Source organism: Rhea americana, unplaced genomic scaffold (genome assembly GCF_003343005.1).
Source record: "Rhea americana isolate MKP2758 unplaced genomic scaffold, rheAme1 scaffold_69, whole genome shotgun sequence".
NCBI classification, from domain to species: Eukaryota; Metazoa; Chordata; class Aves; order Rheiformes; family Rheidae; genus Rhea; species Rhea americana.
In genome coordinates this window covers 2,254,514-2,270,365 of record NW_028186856.1, presented here as the reverse complement: position 1 = coordinate 2,270,365, position 15,852 = coordinate 2,254,514, and positions in this window count along the sequence as shown.

Genomic DNA, 15,852 nt, shown 5'->3' with positions numbered 1-15,852 from the left:
TTTTCCAATTGCATCTGTTATTCTGTAGAGTTAGACTATTTCTACACCAGATAATAGCTAAGCGTTACAGTAGGCACTTAATTTGAAAAGGGAACATTTTCCAAAGACTGTTGAACTCTAATCTCTATCTGAACTGCTTGGTATCTAGGCTAGCACATTTAATACAATATTTTACAAAAAATAATTTAACAAATATTTTACTCAAATAAGACAAAAGGTTATCAGTTAAAAATATGATGCAATGGATATAAACTGAACCTCTCTGTAATTTCTGTAATTTTGCTGTAATTTCRTTGTGTAGGAGGTCCCAAAATGGCAGACATCAGTTCTGAATGCTGCTCAACTGGGCTCTCAGAAAATGACAGGATGAATAGGTTGACAAGCAACTAAACATTTGCAGGAGAGGAGGAAGCAGTCTTCTGCCAAAGAAATAAGAAGAAAAAAGCTGAAGTGTTGGAGGCAACTAGAGAATTTCTTACGTTTAAATAAATCGCAGAGACACAAATTCATGAGCAGAGCGCAAATAATCTAGTCAAAATTGCACAATGCATTTATTTACTTAGTCCTCAATAGAGATCTAAAAGGATATTGCTTTCTACTACGTGTCATGCTACAACAGTATACATTATACTTCTACAGGTTCAGTCACCACTCTGCAGTGCAATCAACAGTAGCCAGGCAAAAATGTTTTCCATAAAAACAAAATTCTTTGTAACGTGAGTGCAATTCCACTTACAAGTATTGCATGTAAAGTGTTCCTTAAGATACAGAAAGCTGATTTTCATAAATCTTCCTCTTCATCCCCTCCTGAAGTAATTTGCTTATGGCAAGAATAATTTTTAAAATTACTATCCCCACCTACTTTAACAACAAGAGTGTCACCTCTGGTTTTGACATTGCAGTGCACTGCACCTTTATCCTTAGATATTAATACCTTTAGATATTAATGAACCACACAGCAACCCATTTTTACACAGTGTATCTTCTTGAAATGCATGACTCCCTGTGCCTTTTTTTTACTGGGCTCTGGAAAAAGATTGAATCCTGGATTTTTAGATACACATCCAGGTATGAATTAGAAATCTGGAAACTGCAATTGCAGATCAGAACTCTAGTCCATATAGGATGTAGTCCATCTGCATAGTTGCTAACATCAGGGGAAAATGAAAAATATCTGTCATTATGTAAATGAGGATAATATCTCTTGAGTCACAGGTTACATCTGCACCACTGTCTTTAACTGCTACTCCTTAGTAGGAAATTATCCATCAATTTTCCAATTTTTCTTAATCAGTTTAAAATTTCGACCTCAAAATGCTATAGAGATGAATTCCACAGTTCATATTGTGCAGTTTGAGGAAAAACTGCTCCTTTTTGTCCTGTATAAACATATCACTACTAATTACATCAGATTCTCCTAGTTCTTATGGAAGACAATGCACCACTGGTCCGTACTTATCCTCTCTGCAGCAACCATCTTTTTATTTATCTCTGCCATAGCGCTTCCTACATATGTACCTCTCCTACACTTAAAAATTATAGTCTATCCAGCCTGTTCTCATATAGAAAGTTATCTAGGTATACTTTCTAGAGCATTTGCTAAACAACTTGATAAAAAATAGTCTGAAATTCTAGGTAAGTTAGAGCTATACTTCCCAGTTCAAAAGCTGTGTTAAACATTCTCCACTATATCATATTTATTCATTTAGTTTATTCTCAGTACTATGTTGCAACAGTCCAAGAACAACTTCTGGCATTTATCACTTTCCTGCTTTAGTGAATATTCCTGTGTTTTGAAAAAGAGTAACAGAAGCTCTCAACCAAAACCATCTTTCTGTAGACAAGAAGTTTCAGCCTGCCTTTTTAACCTCTCATTGCAAGAAAGTTTTGCATGCCCAGATTTTTCTGCATTCTCTCCAACATTTTTGTGTGGAACAGGTTGACATAATACTGCACCAAGTATTTCAAATGAGATTTCTACCACTGATTTAGAAAAGAATGCTAACAGATCTGTATCCAATCTTTATTCCCATTTCTTACCTTCCTATCGTGCACAATTACAAAACCAACCTGTCTCAAGTGATGGCTAAAAGCAAACAGTACTCCTCCTCTCCTTGAGAGGAGGAACCTGTAATATGCAGAATAAGCACTTTAGGGAGATTAAGATTCAGGGAGATTTTCAGAGAGAAACTGGTGCTACTCCATTTACAGTGGAGATAGATATCAGGGGACAGGATGCAAGTAGAAATATATATAGTGAAGGGTAAACATGAGTGGCTAATTCTTCTTGCCACACAAAAATAAAATAATATTTAATGAACTATTGTATTTTTAGACTACTGAAAAGAACATTTTCCTATATGATACAAATTTATCTTAGAGTTGCATTGCACGAGACATCATAAGAAGTCAGGAACTTCAATTGGCTTTTTCTTTTTCTTCCAGATCATCAAGAGTATTCTTCAAGACAAGAGCTTATTAGTATCTATTAACTCGGTAGTAAGAATTTCTCTCAGATGGATTATTTCATTGTCATCTAGTAAGATTTTTCTTCTATTTTCCTATGAACAATGTAGTACTTCAAAAACAAAACACTGAAGATAGAACAGCAGCTTGATAGATTATGAAATATCTTATTTAACCAGTAAAGGTCCTTGACTTTCCAAGGAAGAATGACACAATTCAGCTGATAATAATTTTCTTTGCTGACTAATTGGATTATTCTATGAGATTTGTTTTTTTTATATATATATATATATATATATATATATATATATATATGAATGTATGTATGTTTTAAGTGGCCGCAGTTTGGTTAAGATAGGTTTAACGCTTTTTTTTGATTTAAATAACTAAAACAAGATTAAGATATTTTAAAAATTGCATTAAATGCTCTCAGTTGTGCTGACCTTTATTAAAACTTTTGAAACTATGAATAAGCTTTTTGCAAAGACAACATTTTTTAATCTCCTTAGGAAAAAGAAATTTACCAAAAATGTAACAATATTTTGATCAACCACAATTTGATATGACTCAATTTATAGAAACAGGGAAGATTTAAATTTTGAAAGAATTTTTGCATAGTGGAGATTTAAAGAAAGGCTTGTTCTGTGAAGTTTGTAAGTCATAGTCTTCTAAATTTCTAACTTGAGAGTCTTCTCTAAGAAATTATGAGTGTGACCAACATTATATTTAATGTATTCAGGAACAGCAACGCCTTCGCAAGACTGTACAATTTATTTTTTCAAGAAAACACTTTTCTGAATATGCCCGCTTCCAATTTTTACCTTATCTTTCATTAGAACAATGGTTATTTTAACTCACTTTAGAAATAAGAGTTCACTTAGGAAGCAAGGAAGGTTGAGTTTATCAGTACTGAATCCCCTGAAACATTAATATGATATAAGCAGTTAACAGTGGAATACTAACTACAGTGTATTGCTACCATCCTACTCCAACTCAATGCAGATCACATAGATGCCAAGGAATTTGGACAGCAGAGCTGTCAGACAGAGAGAAGAAAAAAAGGTTTTCTGAATTCTGTCATCGTGCCCCTAAATATAAAGACATCAGAAAGGAAGAAGTTTCTCTTTACAATCTGATATAACTACCAGGTGGTAAGAAATTAAGACAAAACAGATAATATTGATTATAGATTCTGAGAATTTTTAATATTGTCAAAAGCAAGACCAGATCCAAAATAACACTTTAAAATAGAGTAATTAAAATTTTGTGCACATTGTATCATTAACTGATATACTAGGAATTTAGTATTAAAAATAAAAAATGATAAACTAGGAATGTAGTATTAAAAAACCGCAAAATACTTTTAAACTGGTTTCAAATGTTAACTGAGATGTGGATGGTTACAAAGACTTGAAAGTATATATAAACTTAACTTTTTACTAGTTTTTATTATTTTTCTTTCTTAATCCATTTGCAATTATTTCATTGCCTAAAATCAGCCTGGAGAATATAATTGAAATCAAGAGAGTGTGCATGCAATATATCAAGAAACACAGGAGTTAAGGAGGTCTCTCTTTTTAGTTATGTAGCAATGTTATGGTCATAATTTACATTTTTGTCACGTTGCTGCATAAGTCCTAGTTTGTGCTGCATAAATACACAGAAATTTGGCCGCATTTCCCTGCTCTCTTCTACCTGCCATTTTTCTTTCAGCTTTTTTCCTCTCTGTCTGTTCCTTCTATAGTTTCCTCACATTTGATAATTCAATTTTTTTTTTTCAGGCTTGTGAACAGGAAAAGGACACTAGTATCTGCGGACTATATGGTTGTAACAATAAATAAATAAATAAATAAATAAAACCACAATCAATAACCAGAGAATGTTCTTAATTTCATTTTGAATGTGTAACATGTTTTAAATCACAACACTGCAAAGACTGAAATTAAATTTATATACATACATATATATATATATATATATATACACACATACACACAGACACACACATACATGTAATGAAGTGACAGAATCAGATATGGCTGATGCTGTACTTCTAATTCCAGTTTTTATAGAAAACATGTAACATAGCACACACCAACGATATTAATATTCAAGTCTATCCATTTAAGCATCACACAGTCACTAATCAGAGCTGAAGGGAACTGAGCTTTTCTCACGGTATTCATTCTCATTTTAAAATGACTTAATTTTGAACTATTTTATATTCAAAACACTTTTCTTTATCTGGCATGTAACCCCTACAGTTCAAGTAGTTAAACAAATAGCATCTAATTTGATATTCTACAAAATTAATTTCAATAGAGTGGCTGATGAAAAATGGAAAGGGGAAGAAAAGATTTTAGTATTTTTTTATTTCTAAATCTTGTCCTGGCAGAATTAATTCCTCATAGCACCCAATTTGTAAACAAAATTTTTTATGAGATATTATTTACATATGTACTTTTCACTATACACCTGCTTGTGCTATCAACATATAAGCACATATTTTAAAAAATTAGAATTACTCATTTATTAAAAAGTAAAGATTTCATCAAAGAATTACAGAAATATCTTGGATCGCCAAAACAAATGGTGCTCCTGGCACCACACTACTCACTGTCTATGGACACAGTTTAATAGCAAAATATGCTTCATAGAATTATTCTCTCTCACCCATCTGAAACTTTCACCTAAGCTTTTGCTTTTATGACAGACCCACTGAAACTGTATCTGCTGAATTTTCAATTCTGATTTACTGAATCACTTTTGTTTTAGCCTTTTTTTCTGGTAATAAGATTCAGCTCATCTTGTCCCACTTGAATGGTCCAAGATAATCCTTGCTCTCCGAGGCATACATTGGCTACAAAGTGGAACTATCGGAATACCAAGGGAGATGGTTTCCAAATCCTATTTAAACRTCTGAACTAACAAGATTTTTCGTCTTTTACATGATGTGGAAATTTAAAACATCAAAGAAGAGAGACAAAACTCATTAGGACAACACAGAAAGAGACAATATAAATATCTATTTTTTACTATTCCAGAAGCAATCATTTCACCGTTTAAGTAGACCAGGCCTACCTCTTCTCATCAACTTCAGAAGGCTTTACATAGAGCCCATCAAAGCAGCATAAGGCCCTTTCCTTGCACCACAGCAGGACTCTGAAAATGCGGCGCACACATGCACAAGAGATTGCTCTTACGCATTAGTGCCCATTTTGATCATTCAAATGACTACTTGCTCAGCAACGACATACTGTATTTAACGTGGCGCACAGCCTCGGCTGATGCTACCACCAAACAGAACGCCCTGAGGAAGGAAAGCCGTTCAGCTGCTTAGCAGTTTAGCCCAAGYCTCTCCCCACTCCAAGAGCACCTACCAAAAACCTCCTACTCATCCAACTCAGGAAAAAGAAGAAACTCACAAYGCTGAGCTAGGAGGAAACTAGGGAAACGAGCATGATTAAATGATTATGGGCAATGAATGCATACAGCAATTACACTAAGAGCACTAACGCACCTGTGGAACAGGTACCAACGTATACAGAAGTAAAATGGCCTGCTTGTCTCAAACTACTCTGTCACATACAGTAAAATCTAACTTAATAGTTAGTCTCCCACTTCTTCCATATTTCTCTCTGATTCCACTTGACACAAATAAAATATCAAGTTCTTTTGACACAAATTCTTCCCTCCCTCCATGTTTCTTCACATCATGCACAGATTTCACTGATGGCAGAAAAGAAAAGGGCAGTAAGGGCAGCTGGATCCTTCTAACGCCGGACAAGAGAAAACTAGGCACTTCTATGACTTCATAATTTCTCACTGTGGCTTGTAGTATTACCATTTTTGAGATAAGATTCTGAAGTACACATCTTCTTTCTTGAGACACATGTATTTTACAGTCTTTCTCTCCTTTACTCGGCCAGACGTCATGCAGTCTGTTATATTGTAGGACAGCAGCAACCTTGGAACTCATTGTGCAAGTTAAACAAAACTTGAAGAAAAGAATCTTTTCTCTATGAGCTTTTAGGGGAAAAAAAACAGTTCAGAAGGGAGGAAAACAGTGATATGAATAAGCGCATTTACTGCTTTTTGAACATGTCTTTTTATCACATTTCCACGTTAGAATAATCCAGTCATTATGCTTCTGCTTTTCAGTGGAGCTACAAAAGCCTCACATTCCTTTTCCTTGATCAAAGGCATAGGCCTATATGTATCCACTGGCTGTATTCACCTTGTTCCATGAATTTGTACACTGGTAGTTCTCTCTTCAAAAGTCTTCTATCAGTGCTATGTAGGGCCTTCTTCATACCAAAGAATAACTTATTTTAGAGGGTACAAAGCATCTGGAGGAAAGAGACTTTTGTAACAACCCACACTGCTGCCCATCTTATATACATTCCTATAATTGCACTGTCAAAACAAAATTGAGAGGCCAAGTTTTCCAGCAACACCCACTGAGCACCTTGTGCCACCACCTGTTTCTTCCACAGAGAAACTACTTCTGTTTAGAAAACCTAGCTTTGTTAAGAACAACTTCTTTAATCTTCTGCTTCTCATGCCTTTGCTGTATTGATGATGTCTCTTAACAAGTGAGAAGTCTCTCACTTTGAGTCACTTTTCCCTTGCTATTATTTCTTATAGGATGTCTATTAAATTGTCTGTGTAGTCATACTTTAATAGCGCTGTGAACAGTTGTAATAACAAAAAAAACAAAAAAAACAAAAACAAACAAAAAAACCCCACCCTACTGGAATGCCAATGTTCCCTCCATATGCATATCAGCAGGATTTAAATTAGTCAGGCTCAAAAATTGTTGGACTTCTCTTATTTCTCCACAGAAGTTGCCAAAAGATGCATTTCTAATAAAATAATAGAAAAAATTCCTCCACAAGCTCTCCCTTAATGAAATCTACAGTTTGACTGCCCTGTTATTTTAGAGGATTAATACTTAGCATCAAAGTGTTCTAACCTTGTAAGTGCTGTTGGCCAGGTGCCAGCTACCTCTACACAGGATACAGGGAGGCACATAATGGCAACCTCCTCTAAACTGGGTTCTGCATTGATTTACATGGAGCAGTCCCAAAATATGCATTAGCATATATGCAAAGAGCATTAAAAGGCATCTGACAGCTGTTAGATTTCACAAAATTTAGGTAATGGCTCTTCCCAATCACCTTCCTTACCTGTGCAATAACACAGCAGAGAGTAAGGCAGGGCAGTTAGACCACATTGACAAGATATATGCGTGCCCTTCAAAGAGCCACAGTCCTATTGATGTCAAAAGGGAATAGATTGGGTACCCTGTCAGACAGAGAAAGCAGACATCTGCTGCATTGCAAATGCAAAAAGGAATTCATTATGTCAAGCATAGTCTTATTCCAAACCAAACACTATTAACATCTGAAGTGCTTAAAATTTTTAAGTAATGTAAATTCTCTTCAAAGTCTCTTGATATCGTGTTAAATAATGATAAACATTCGTATCATGAATTTTATGATTTCTTATTATTTTATTGTTTAATTTTTTTGAGGCTCCTACATACTTTCTCTATGCTTCTTCCTCCGTTCTATGCATTTCCCCCCCCTGCTGTGTGCATCTGCTGTGTCTCTCTCTCCGTTGCTCTCTCCCTGCTGCGTACATCCACTATTTCTCCACACCACTCCTATGTGCATGTTTGCCATCTCTCTCTCTCCCCCTCCTGCTGTGTGTATTCACTGCCTCTTACCCTCCCCCAATATGTGCATCCATCGTGCATCTTTCTGCTTCAGCTCTGCACATGAGTCTTTTCTCTGCAAGTCCTACAGGCATTCATGAACATCCCTCTCTCTGCCTGTCTTCCCTCATGCCCTCTCTTCTCTTCCTCAGTTCTTCATTACATATCCCTTAGCCCTGCTTATCTGTGTCCTTTTCTTCTTTCCATCTTTTGATATTCTAGTTTCTTCTCTCTCCTTATCTGCACAATCCTTCCCTGACTCCTTTGTACCATTCCTCCTTCAATTCTCTCTGATCTGTTCTCATAAATTGATTCTAACAAGAAATTGTTCAGCTCTCTCTTTCAGAGGTGTGAAAGCCCGTGTTGCTATCCTCTCAGCACTGTGTCAGATCTAACGGCAGTCTCTTCCTTTACAGAAGAATTCTGGCTTCCTCCAACAGACACACACCGCAAAGTTCTCCCAAAACACTTTCCTTATCCATTTTTCCTCATATTACTGCACTATCAAGCTCATTTTCATGTAAAACATAGTAGTTAATGCATCCCCACATATCCCTGTCAGGTTCTCATCTACAAAAGAAAAGGGTCTGTTACAACTCTCATCCTGACTAATTTTTGTGGCTTAGGTCAGGACAGATTAAATGCATGCATTAATTACTACAAAGTAACTGGACCCATGCGAAGAAGTCTGGATGTTTAATAACCACTATTTCACAGAGACAATAATGTATAACAATAGAAAGTTATGGAAAAATGAGTATATCTACTTCCCCTTTCACTGCTGACAGGAGTGGAAGTTGGCAGAAGTCAGGAGAAGGGTCTTAAGTCTGTTGGTTCTGGCTGCGCAAGCTTAGTCTCAGGCACCTTGGAGGTCTTCCACAGTCGGCACCCCGGAGGTCTTCCATGGTCACCATCCCTGAGGTGAACAGACCAAGACGGATGAGTTTTAGAGCTTCTTCCAGACTGTTTGAACTTTGCTAGTTTTCAGACTGCTCCAATCTGTTGCTCATTGATTGGTGTAGCGTTGCCAAGTAAATTTTCTTGTGCRAATTTACTTCTGCTATTTCTGCCCAATAGATTCCTCATCTCCCCCCCAACATAACAACTGCCTAATTGTGTTTTATCTAGCGTAAAAGTTTCATCCCTATCAACTGCACAGCAACATCCAGAAGGTTGAACCGTGAGCTTCTGACATCAGCCAGCTACTGGAGGTATGTCAGCTCAGTAGGCCAAGACACTAACTCCAGCTGCAGAGACTTATGTTTTCAGCTCTCAGTGTAACCAGGATCAACATGGATGGCAGTTGTTATAGTCACCTGTCTTAATCACCACTTAACAGACCACCTCTACCAGATAATTCCCAAATCAGTCACCATACCCGCCCTGATTGGGGGAAAAAAAAAGTGAAAGCAGCTTTCCCTTCCTTTCCTCTCCCCTTCCAAATAACTCTGGCAGAAGAATAGAGGGAAGAAGGAGGTACCAGTCTGCTGGAGAGATAAAAGTTAGCTCGTGTAACCATATTCATGTTTTCATCCTTTCCAAACAGGCTGCTCGCTCCTGGTGGCCAAGCACTTCTTAGACTAGCCAGTCCAGTTCTCTGCTTTCGTATGCAACATTTTACATTTTTTTCATGAAGTTTTCTTCCAACACCATCTTCAAACTCTTCCACTTTCTTGCACTCACAAGCCTGATCCAAAAGTACAACTTCCCTACTCTGTTCTTAGAAACCTTCTTCTCATTTCCAGACTAAATTTATCATGTCTAGTTTATACTAACTTATCCATGTGTTAGTCTTGTCTTTTAGATTAAATAAATTGTTCTCTCCACTTGAATAAACAAGAATATTCTCAGTCTGCTAAACTAAATGAGGCCAAACTTTTCAGTTTGCTTGTTGACAAGTACACAAAATAGTCAATTAACATTTCCAAAAGAAATCCTTCCACTGCGTTTTATAATAACAAATACTTCACTCTTTCTGTACAGAATCAACTTTGAATGCATGCTCTGTTTTCATTTCTCTTTCCAATAGATCCATATTAGTGATTTAGTCATTTAATGATCAACTAATCTATTCAATTCCTTCTACCTCCATGCCCTCATAGTAGAAATTCTTTTACTGGTTCCTAAACACAGTTTTTCATTTTATTATATACAGGATTATCTACCTTTTATCATACCTTTTGTATGGTATTCTAATTATCTTTATCTTTATGTTGTTATTTAACTTTGTTTCATTAGCAAACTTCATCAACTTGCTCTCAGTTTAGGTGCCCAAGTCACTGGAGTAAATATTTAAGTAGGACTGATCAAAACACTGATCCTTTAGGAACATGACACAGCGCAGTACTTTCTCATTCAACACTAGCCACTGCTGTCTCCTATTTAGCCAATTCTATATTTCACTTATACTCACCCCCTTTTTCCCAGATTTGACTATTAATTTTCAGATATTAATTTCCAGATATCTCATACAGCCAGATGACATCAACCACACCTCCTTGGTCTAGAAATTCATTAATTCTAGCAAAGAAAGCTATCAGCTCTGCTTGGCATAATCCACCTTTACTATACCCTCCAGCATTTATCCTGTTTTCCATTATCTTCAAGCCTTAAATCATTTCAGGCAAAAATTGTTCTAAAGGCTTGCTGAGGCTTTGTTTACATTTTTCTTTTTTAAAAGACATGTGATAGGTTTGTTATTGGTCCTACAATAAATAGGCACTAGTTCTTTTCCAAAGCATGGGATTGCAATTATGTAATCTTAAAAAAAAAAGAAAAAAGAAAGAAAGAAAAAAAAAAGAAAAAAAGAAAAAGCTTTGACTTTGAATCTGCTAACTTCCGTTTACATGCCTTGATTGAGTCTAGCAACATCTCCTTTGCCACCGTATTCATTATGACCTCCTCCCCAGTTACCCTTTTTGCTTAGGATTCAAGTCCTAGGCAACTTGCTAACTGTTTTAAACCTGCTGTAGTGCATCCTTCTCTTCTGTGGATAGTTACACCTGGGAATCAGAGTGGCACTGGGGAACATGCTAGACTGCTGAAGCTCCAGACCTCTCCGCTCTTCCAACACCCTAACACATGAAAGATTCTTTTTTACAAGCAAGGCAGGTGTCTTTGGTTATGTTACTTCCACATGCATGCAGTATGCCAACCACAGAACCACTAAAAATGCTACCAGAGACTGGACTTGGAGAAGGGATATATTCATGTTAGACATGTTGGACATGTATACCTGCACCCGATCTTTTTCATCATTTACTTCAATAGAAATACAGTACTCTCATTTGTTGATTCTGATCCCAAATTTTGCTAAATAATTCTTGTTCGAAAACTTGTAACCAGATCTCTCTCTCCCAATCTCTCTCTCTCTCTCTCTATATATATACATATATATATATATGTGTGTGTATTTGTCAAAGACTTGCACTTTACTAGACTGGAAATAAATCTACAGTTTCAGATAAATTTTATTGAACTATATGCTAGTAGGTAAACAGTTCATAAAATATTCCCTAGTATTAAATTCAACTCACAAATGAGGCAGAAAGTATGTTAAAATGCATAATCACACTTGCTTTGCATTTTGCATGAAATAAGTAAATTTTTGTTTGACGAGTGCAGGATCAATGTCATTGTAAGCAGGAGGGCATTTTTGGCAACAGAACAGAAAAAAAAGGGATTTGGTGCTTCAAAAATGACCTGGGATTGTGAAATAGGCTCAGTGGCTGAATACCTCTGTGAAAGCAATCAACACAGAAATGGATAACATTGCCACTGACATTTTTATCACACAGTTTGAGTGTTGACACTCCAAATTGATAATRGAATAGTCCAAAAGATCAAAGATCCTGTTTTAGGTTCTATGCACTATCAAGGAGATGTTGGTACATCAATTTATACCTGGTTCAATATTTGGAAATTTTTCTTTCATCAAAGAATTTTCCGTTTCCTCTACAAAACTTCATGTTAATTAATAGAGTCTACAAAGAATCATGAAACAGGCAGATACATACCTATAYGGTATGGTATATGCTTAAAATTGAATCGAGATATTTCTAATGAAAGGCACTGTATTAATACAAGACGATAGTAAAAAATATTAGAGGTATTCTTTTGCACATAAAAATAACTGCAGTATTTTTGTTACCTCCCTGAAGTTGAGAACTCCATTTGTATTTGAAAGAATAAGTCACCACCATATCCTAACTAGACTAAAAGAAGTTTTATCTTGGTTATCTAGCATCAGGTCAAAACAGTTCAAAATTTCCTGTCTGTTTTGCCAAACAAATGTTCTTCATCTGAGAATAAATTTCCATGCCCTGACAGAATAAGCTGCTCACAGGAGAGTGAGCTAACAAAAATGACTGAAGCTCAGGATATGAATGTAAAACTGATTGCTTGACCTGCTCTGTAACACAGCTCATATCATGCATATGCACCTGAGAAGCTATTATGATTTGCACATCTTCTGTCTGAATGACTGCCATCCTATCTATAATAACTTTACCAGTTAAATCACCATCTGTTTCTCAGGCTTTCTAATGTTTRTATCTCCCTTTTCCATCCTAGAAAAAAAAAATTGTTTTCCTCTACTGTACGAGAGGAAATGTCCCTGCACTCAGATGGAGAGCTAACCTGAAGTATCTTAACTATCTCTATCAAGTTACATAGGCACAGATTTTAGTATTTGGGTGCAAATGAAATCCATAATCCTCCTTCCCCTGTAGAAGACATGATAGACCAAGAAATACACTACAAAATTTCCTTCCTCCTTCCATACCTTCCATAAGCAGCTGGAAAAGCTGCTTAAATGCTAACACAACAGGTAATAATGAACACACAAGTGACAGATCGCTGACACATAGCAATAGAAATAGCATAGCATTTGTAAGGATCCCATGTAGGTCCTAGGTCAATATAACCAATGGAAATTGTGATGTTCCCTGCTGAGTTATAAACTTCAGAAACTATAGGCTCTGTCCTGCCTATAATAATCAACTGGAAACTAAGTAGCTTCCACGTTGCAATTCAATGGCTCACTGTTAAAATTAACACAAAGCCAGATTGAGCTAACCTTGTCTACAAAACTGAAGAAAATGGGGTGAATGCACTCCTACCATCAAGGGAGTCCATAATCTCATTCCTTACATTCTTCAGATACAATTATAAATGCAGACAACACTGGCATCAACAACAGGCAGCCCAGAGACAATACTGCGTGGGTCAGACACTTAGAGGTCTGGCAGGAGGGGACTCAAAGGGAACCTTTTCAAAAGATGTCTCAATATGGATTTGCAGAAGCATTCTGGCACAGTCAGAGCTGCTCTTCAGCTCCCAGGACCCTGGCTTAAAAAGTCAGAAGAGAGACCGTAGTGACTTTATATAAAATCTTTCACACAGGACAAGATTAAGATCAATCAGTTTGTCTCTCTTTACGCATCTCCTGGACATAGTAAGAACCTTTTTGTTTTTGGTTAATACTGGAAAAATAAAAAGCGTTACTCAATTAAAATGACAAATACATATTAGAAATTGACCACGTACAAAAGGAGCTTCTGCTATGCTTCTGTATGCTGCTCTATTATTCAATTTTACTGACACAAAGAAAAATTACTTTCTGCGAGTTGTTTGTCGTAGTCTGCTCTCCTCCCTCTCCATGACAAGCTGTACAGAGAGTTAGCGGTATGGTGCCATCTATCAGGAAGCACAGAGGCAAAACAGTCGTGAAATCATTTTCCTAATGTGCACACACCGTTTGTTAGTCTCCCTCTCTCCCTCTCACACACAAACACATCCCTCTTGTCAGAGGGCAGTTTCAAAATTGGCTAGGAGCTGCACTTGTATCTGGGGTAGATAAATTTGTTGAACACAACAATAAAATCACCACTGAGCACCAAGCCATCCCTGACCACGCGCTTCCATTCTCTTCAGACTGGAAGAGTCTTCGCAGCATTTACCTGGTGACTTAGAGATGTGGGCTTAATGCTCCTTACTGGAACACTGAATCAGGCTGGCAGAATGGCACCTCAACAGCCCAGAAAACATTTCCCGATCCCAAGCAATACAGAGCAAAATCTCAGAATCACAAGGCTAAACRGGATCTCAAGTTTACACCTTGTCCACCTTCTCTTGCCTCAAGGCAGGATTAGACCACTCCTATTCCCAGGATAAGTCTGTCTAGCCTTTTATTAAAAGACCCCTAACGGCAGTAACTTCACAGCTTATGCAGACACAACTATCTAGCTACTGGTAATCTGCAGCAGTCAGGTTGACTCACAGCAGAAGGAAAATAAAAACACTTTCCAAACAATCAAGCAAGAATTAAAGCTTTCAAAAGAAAACGCATTGCCAGCAGTTGCAAAAGATATTGGCAGAGAAGGGAGATAATAAGATAGATTATCAGTTCAGAGCAATTTTTGGCTAAAATGATTGAGAAAAGCAAACCTGCTTATTTAATGAATTACGTAAGGAGAAGAAAAATGATCTCGGGGAAAGGAAAGGGGAAATTTCTAGAGCAYTGAAGTTTTTCAATCCATTGCTAAAATAAAATCACAGTTGATATGCCACTTAAAGTTGTAAAGCATTCTCAATGGAATTCCACAGAAATTTAAAACCAAAGCAAGGCTCCCACACTGGCATCCCAGGATGAACAAAGGACTCTGCAAGTTTTGAGATATTAACCTCTCTTTGTATCTTCTAATGCTTTTTTAATTGCAAGATTACTAGCAGGGAGAATATGTTGAGCATACTGACTTTTATTGGCTCCTAATAACAAAAGATTCCAAATATTCAAGAGGAATCTGGAAGCTGGCAACACTACACCACCTCATCACCTTCTAAACAAAAATTTGTGAACAAAGTCAGTGTTTTCTTACTATTTAAGCAAACAACAGCTGGGGAAAAAAATGCTGCATGAAGCATGTCTGCTCATCTTGCTTGTAGTCACCTTCAAAAGTCACCCAGGACTGTGAAGTATAGGGCACTGAAATGAGCGTTCAGTGTGTTTTAAAGTGTCCAAAAATGAATAAGCTGCCAGACTCATCAATTTCGAGAAASCAAGGTGACAGAACTATCAAAGACCCAGAGAAGTAACCACTGCATTGTCTTGCCTGACCTTCTGTGATGATGTGTGGAGGGATGCAGGAGCCACAGGCCTCATTACAGGGAGAGAGAGCTCTATTCTTGTAGCTTTCAAAACAAAGTAGAATGATCTTTTCCAGTGTAGCTGAGGCAATACTATCACTGGTGTCAGATTTTCCGATGTTTGAGCTGCCTCCTTCAGAACCAGTTTTCTTCTTAAATACAAAGGTCAGGCGAAAAAGACAGAAGATGAGTAGATGGACTTTCACCCACAAACCCAGCAGCACTTCTTGTTAAAGGCAAGATGCACGCTAAAAACAGTGGTGGTCTGCCTAAGGTCGTTCCTGTTTAATTGCTGCAAGAAGAATGTCTGGATGGGAAGAGAGCTAAGCACACAAAAGAGGGCTCTAACACAGAGAAAAAAGCCCACTGCTTGGAAGGACACAATACGATGAATGGACACCTGAACCCCTGAAATGTGGGTAACTTTTTGTGTTACTCAAGTGCCCTTGACAAAGTATTCCAGCTTGCATTTAGGCTCTCACACAACGGATCATGTCAGAAACCTGTTCTGCCTTTTGTGC